The sequence below is a fragment of the Salvelinus sp. IW2-2015 genome, unplaced genomic scaffold, assembly GCF_002910315.2.
Source record: "Salvelinus sp. IW2-2015 unplaced genomic scaffold, ASM291031v2 Un_scaffold6929, whole genome shotgun sequence".
NCBI lineage: Eukaryota > Metazoa > Chordata > Actinopteri > Salmoniformes > Salmonidae > Salvelinus > Salvelinus sp. IW2-2015.
Window position 1 is genome coordinate 2,909 of NW_019948190.1, and position 5,589 is coordinate 8,497.

Below are 5,589 nucleotides of genomic sequence, written 5' to 3' on the forward strand. Positions count from 1 at the left end.
ACCTGAAAAGAGAGAGAAGTCGCAGTTGAGTGAAAGTTACTTCGGAATATTCAGGAGATGTGGTTGCTGATTGTCTCAAGGGTGGGCAGTCACAAGTTTTGCGTTTAGCCAGTGCGTTGCCATGGATCACAATATCATTTTGGTTCCGTATGGGGACGAGAGTTCTAGAACTTAGTGGAGTTTTTAAGGAGGTTCACTCGATAGGCATGTTGTTGGATCGGGGCCCAGTCCCCAATGTCATGCATTTGGGTTAGCACATCTGAGAATGAACACTGATATTCTAAAAGCAGGGCAACATTGTCAATATAATTGTACCCAAAAATGGTCAGCTGGTTGCATAAATAATTATGATTATTAAATGTTACATAAATTGTAAATATGAAAATCAAAACCAAATGTACACCCCTTTGTTAATATGTATTGGCAATACTTCACTTAAGGGTGAGGCATGGAATAATAAAACATGTATCTTTTGTCAGGCTGAATGTTTGAAATATGAGGTGATTTGAGTCATGCTTCTTCAGTAGTGGAATGAAGACAATTAGCATTTTAATGTTGTAAAGAAATACTGGAGTGATGTCAGATTGTTAATAAAATTGATTATAGTACAATTTATTATACTGCTTTCATGTGTGTATATACACAAACATCTGCAACAATTATCATCTTACATGTATTTTTTTAAACAAGCAGCTCTTTCAACTTGTTTAAAATAGCTAGCTACATTTTGAAGTGCTGTATTTTGATCGAAGTGGGTCACCAACACAGTAAGTGTAACACAGCTCTTTTTTTGTTAGTCACTTTTTGTTAAATAATACTCTTTCAATTCAGAGCCTAGATTTCCCCTGAGGTTAATATCCATATCATGCTGCAATCAATTGAACAGGGCAAACGATAAGGTAGAACATCATTAAAATACTCCTACTACAATGTTAAAACATTCTACATTGTGACATCATTAAAATACTCCTTCTACAATGTTAAAACATTCTACATTGTGACATCATTAAAATACTCCTACTACAATGTTAAAACATTCTACATTGTGACATCATTAAAATACTCCTACTACAATGTTAAAACATTCTACATTGTGACATTATTTCATTGATATCATTAAACAACTCCTTCATGTATGTATTATCTGATGTTTGATCAGACACCTTTTTATCAGAGTATCTCTTCCCACATTGATCACAGCTATGAGGTTTCTCTCCTGTGTGTGTTCTCTGGTGTGAAGTCAGCTGGATAGATGAAGGAAACATCTTCTCACAATGATTACAACTATAAGGTTTCTCTCCTGTGTGTGTTCTCTGGTGTCGAATCAGATGGCTTGATGTAGTAAAACTCATCCCACATTGATCACAGCTATAAGGGTTCTCTCCTGTGTGTGTTCTCTGGTGTGAAGTCAGCTGGCTAGATGTAGGAAAACTCTTCCCACATTGGTCACAGATATAAGGCTTCTCTCCTGTGTGTGTTCTCTGGTGTACAGTCAGATAGCAAGATGTAGTAAAACTCTTCTCACATTGATCACAGCTATAAGGTTTCTCTCCTGTGTGTGTTCTCTGGTGTCGAATCAGATGGCTTGATGTAGTAAAACTCATTCCACATTGATCACAGCTATAAGGTTTCTCTCCTGTGTGTGTTCTCTGGTGTATTTTAAGTTCTGATGAAGATGTGCAACCTTTCCCACAGTCAGAGCAGCAATGAGATTTCTTCCCTGTGGTTCTCTGCTGGTGTTTCAACTTGGAGAGACTCTTCTCTGACTTTCAGCATCATGGGTTGTTTGAGCTCTTCCCAAGGATCCAGGATAGTCACTTCTCCATCTGTGTGAAGCAACACAGTCCATTCTCATTATTCTATACACTGCCATACCCACTGAAACACACTCCATCTCCATTACTACATACACCTGTCCAGACCAACTGAACCATCCTACTCCCCTGCAATTGAGCCTCATACAATCACACTGCAGACCCTAGAACACACTCATCTTCATGTAACTACAAACCTGTCCAGACCCCTAGAAACACCTCATTCACTTAACTACATCACACTGCCAACCACTGAAAACAGCAGAGCATCATCGAAACCATTTTATTTCTCTCTTCACTTTAACTTTTAGATAATAAAGCATTTGACTTTCTATTGAATTACAACAGAGGATTGGTTGATTTCAAGTTTTAATAAGTATAATATTTAAGATGATTGATGAGAAAAGTACGTCAATCTGGGGGTATCTCACTGCGCCGTCAAATGTATGTTTTGAAATATACGACAGACAGATTAAAAGTAATTTTCATTGTTATTAAACCTCTTGACACTAAGGGGGGTGCTGTTTTAACTTGGACATTTATCGTTCCCAAATTAAACTGCCGACGTCAATTCTTGTCGTACAATATGCATATTATTATTACTAATTGGATAGAAAAATTCTAGTTTCTAAACGTTGAATTATGTCTGTGGGTGAACAGAATCTTTCTGCAGCGAAATTCATGACAGGACTGGAAGGTATGAAAACGAGGCTCTTGTTCTCAGATCAGTTTAAAGCTCTGTATGTATCTATGGGTCGACATGAACTGCACCGCTCCCCTGGATGTCAGTAACCATGAGAAGTGGAATGGAGTTTCTACGTAGTTCTAGAGTTATAAAAGGCCAAGGAACGAAGGGAGTCTCTTTTCGACGTTCGTCATTGCGCAAGCAAGACCTCAGGATGGATTTTGAAGCTCAGTTATCGGCCTTACTATATCGTCTGTAATTTATTCGATATAGGTGTTGAAACATCATAAGAAGTTTTTTAAAACGAGTTATATCAGTTTATGCGAGTATATTGCTATTTTCGGAATTTCCTTAGTATTGCGCTTTGAACATTTGGGCATGTTTGGCCACATAGCTAATGTTAGCTGCTAATTCCGAAGTTGAAAGAGACGTTTTAAACAAGAACGATCTTTTGGACAAAGGACACTTGCCAAGATTTGATGGAAGCTCGTCAAAAGTAAAAGCTATTTATGATGTTTTCGTATTTATGTGGAAAAATGTAACCGCATTTGTCGCCATTAATTGCGGCACTAGTCTGGCTGTAACGCACACTGTATGTCTAGTAAGTTATTTTAAAATTAACTCAGGGTCGTGTTAATAACTAATGCTTCATTTGCTGTCCAACCTGTTTTTTTAGTCAGTTTAGTTATTTATTGATTAGATTAGGTGTTTCAAGATGGCGCCGGCAGAATGCATGACTGTTGGCCATGATCACATTGTATAACCAGATTTGTGTGCTAAATATGCACATTTTCGAACAAAACTACATGCATTGTGTAATATGATGTTACAGGACTGTATCTGATGAAGTATAATAAGTTAGTTCCAATTATATATTTTTGCGGATTGTTACGATCGCTAACTTGCTGCTGGTGAATGCGGTTGTGTTTTGGCTATTGTGGTAAGCTAATATAATGCTATATTGTGTTTTCGCTGTAAACACTTAAAAAATCTGACATTATGGCTGGATTCACAAGATGTTGGCTTTCATTTGCTGTCACGCTGTGTTTTTTCAGAAATGTTTTAAGATGAGTAATTAGGTATTTGACGTTGGTCTCTGTAATTAATTCTGGGGCTTCGGTATATTTAGATTGGAAGCTGCAATGTAGAACTGTGATTTATACCTGAAATATGCACTTTTCTAAAAAACATATGCTATAATAAATGTTATCAGACTGTCATCTGTATGAGTTGTTTCTTGGTAGTGGCTATATATATCTTTTTTGGTCGATTTGTGATAGTAATGATGGAGTAAAACTGGTGGAGTAAAAAGTGGTGTCTTTGTGCTAACGTGGTTAGCTAATAGATTTCATATTGTGTCTTCCTGTAAACATTTTAAAAATTGAATGATGGTGGATTCACAAGATGTGTATCTTTCATTGGTGTCTTGGACTTGTGATTTATGATATTTAGATGCTAGTATTTACTTGTGACGCTATGCTAGGTATGCTAGTCAGCTTTTTTACTGTGGGGGGTGCTCCGGATCGGGTTTGGGAGGAATTAGAGGTTACTGTACTTCTGACAGCCAACTTTCTAACTCTGCCATAATTTATGATCATAAATTCCAGAGGATTATTGAGTCATTGTTAGTTTTACACTGAGAATGACTCTGCCGTTGTGCTGTAGAATGTTGATTTTGTCTCTTGTATAATAAGGGACTATATTGTCCCATCAAAGGCACAGACTTTGATGCAGTTAAAAACTTCAAAAGTGTTTCGCAGTTTAGATCAAACTGAGTTTTTTTTATGGTGTTTCTCCTGTGCACTGCCAATGTTAATCTTGAACGAGACAAGTTTCCAGACAGGACATATTGTATGTTCTTACCATTAATGACTGAAAGCAATTAACTTTGGGCGGTGGGTGGTGATGAGGCCTATGGATGATGTCGTCCTATCGGGATTCCAAAAAGAAGACGCTCTGGATTGATCACTGGAGTCAGAGTGAGGAGGGAGTTGAATAAATCAGGAGTCAGATGTGAAGGAGGAGGTTTGGTCATCAGGAGTAGATGTGAGGAGGAGGTTGATCATAGTGAACCTCTAGGATTGTGGCTGGGCTTGGTGTTCACTTCAGCTTGGTCATATATTTTTATAATTGAAGTGTTGATAATGTGAATATGTTATTATTGTCCTCTGTTTCATGAGTGATGTCACTAAGTATGCCTATATAAGATGATTCGAAAGTATCAGACCCTCACTTTTTCCACATTTTGTTAGGTTACAGCCTTATCTAAATGATTCAATATTTTTTTTCCTATCACTCTACACAATACAATAATGAATCACAATACCATAAGACTCACTTGCCCCATACTGAACATCACAATACCCATAAATGACAAAGCAAAAAGGTAAAACAATAAAATTAGCTTTTTTTTCAAAAACAAGGACCGATTTTCTAGTGACGCCAACTTTTGAATGGTAGTGGGTCATCTACATGATGTATTGTTTACCACCATGTAGGAGCAGTATGACTAGTCTGTTATTAATACATCTACATGATGTATTGTTACCATGTAGGAGCACGTTATAGACGTAGTTGTTCATTAATATAATCTAAAATGATGTATTGTTACGATCATGTAGGAGCATATGGGACTAGTCTGTTCATTATTAATCTACATGATGTATTGTTACAAACAACAACATGTAGGAGCCGTATAGACTAGTTGTCATTATATAACTCTCATGATGTATGGTACACATGCAGGAGCAGTATAGGACTAGTCTTTCATTATATACATTACATGATGTATTGTTACCATTGTAGGAGAGTATAGACCTAGTCTGTACATTATATACATCTACATGATGTATTGTTCACATGTGGAGCGTATGGACCTACAGTAGCTTGCTAATTATTTAGATTTAGTTTTGATTAATGAAACTGCTTAATGTGCTGTAGTAAACTGTTTTATTTGGACTATAAATCACACTTCATGTCTTTGTATGTCTTGCAATATTATACGTATTATTTCATATAAATTCATTAAAATAAATCTTTGTTGAAATAAAATATGATCCTCACTGCGGTTTCCTCCAGTCAAGACGGGTG